Source organism: Humulus lupulus, chromosome 9, assembly GCF_963169125.1.
Source record: "Humulus lupulus chromosome 9, drHumLupu1.1, whole genome shotgun sequence".
Classification (NCBI taxonomy): Eukaryota; Viridiplantae; Streptophyta; class Magnoliopsida; order Rosales; family Cannabaceae; genus Humulus; species Humulus lupulus.
In genome coordinates this window covers 39,136,568-39,138,176 of record NC_084801.1, presented here as the reverse complement: position 1 = coordinate 39,138,176, position 1,609 = coordinate 39,136,568, and the positions used below count along the sequence as shown (strand labels likewise).

The 1,609-nt window shown below is 40.2% G+C and overlaps 1 non-coding gene across 1 annotated transcript; it reads right to left on the bottom strand.

The window, feature by feature from the left end:
• Nucleotides 1-330: 330 nt before the first annotated feature.
• Nucleotides 331-437, bottom strand: LOC133802827 (small nucleolar RNA R71). The gene has a single exon (XR_009877573.1). It is a non-coding gene; the product is annotated as a small nucleolar RNA R71 (small nucleolar RNA).
• Nucleotides 438-1,609: the final 1,172 nt, after the last annotated feature.

The following is a 1,609-nucleotide window of genomic DNA, read 5'->3' as shown; positions in this document are numbered from 1 at the left end:
GGAGTGCATTCATGCATTAGACCTCCAACCATTGCTGCAAACAATTTTGAGATTAAGCCAGAAATCCTTCAAATGTTCCAATCAACTGTTTAGTTTGGGGGTATGCCAACGGAGGACCCCAATTTACACATAGCTAATTTTCTGGAGTTATGTGCTACGTTCAAGATGAATGGGGTGAGCGATGATGCTATAAGATTAAGGCTATTCCCATTTTCACTAAGGGATAGGGCAAAGAGTTGGCTGATATCTTTACAAGCGAATTCTATCACTACATGGGAGGAGTTAGCTAAAAATTTCCTTGCCAAGTTCTTTCCTTCAGTGGAGGCTGCAAAACTAAGGGGAAAGATCAATAATTTTTACCAGATGGAAGGAGAGTCACTGTATGATTCTTGGGAGCGATTTAAGGAATTGTTACGGAAATGTCCACATCATGGTATAGAAAAGTGGATGTTGGTGCATAATATTTACAATGGGTTGAATGGAACAACTAGAACATTTATAGATGCTGCGGCAGGAGGTGCTTTTATGAGTAAGAGTGCTATTGAGGCGTATGAGCTATTAGAAGAGATGGCGATGAATAATTATCAATGGCCAACTAAAAGAGGACAACAAAAGAAGGTGGCTGGAATGATTGAATTGGATGCTATATCAATGCTTACTGCTCAAGTAGCAGCCTTGACAAAGCAACTAGAAAAGACTACACTCCCATCTCAAGCTATGCAAGTTCAAAACCTATGTGAATTTTGTGGTACAACCCATCCACCCAACCAATGCCCTGCTCTAGATATGAATAACATGTCCATGGAAGAAGTAAAAGCTATAGGGAATTATCAGAGACAACCCAATACTCCCAATTCCACGACCTACAACCCAGGTTGGAAGAACCATCCCAATTTTTCCTGGTCCAATACTCAAAATACTCAACAACCTTACCCTCCACCTCAGCCACAATATCAACCTTCCCAAAATAAACCACCATATCAAAGAAACATTCATACCAACAACCTCCACCTGGATATTATCAACCACATAATAGACCACCACACCCAATGCCAATGAAACCAGCTGAACCCCAACCTGATGTACTTAACCAATTTATGACTGAAACCAGGGCGTCCATAAGGAGTTTGGAGACTTAAATAGGGCACTTGGCTACTTTAATGTCTAATAGAGCTAAAGGAAATTTGCCAAGCACTACAGAAGTTAATCCTAAAGAACAATGTCAAGCTATTACTTTGAGGAGTGGAACAAGGTATGAAGGGCCAAAGAAGAATCAGTCAGAAGAAGAAGGTCAGAAGGGAAATACACAAGGCAAAGAAGAAGAAAAGTCTAATGAAGAAAAGGTTACTGAAGACCTTAGCAAGGAAGAAGAGGTACCACCTGTGAGTATTGAGCATCATGTTAGAATTCCATATCCACAAAGGCTTCGCAAGCATAATTTGGATAAGCAGTTTGCAAAGTTCTTAGAGGTGTTCAAGAAGCTACATATTAATATACCACTCGCAGAAGCATTAGAACAGATGCCCAGCTATGTGAAGTTCATGAAGGAGATTCTGTCTAACAAGAGAAATTTGGGTGATTATGAAATAGTAGCACTGACAGAAGAGTG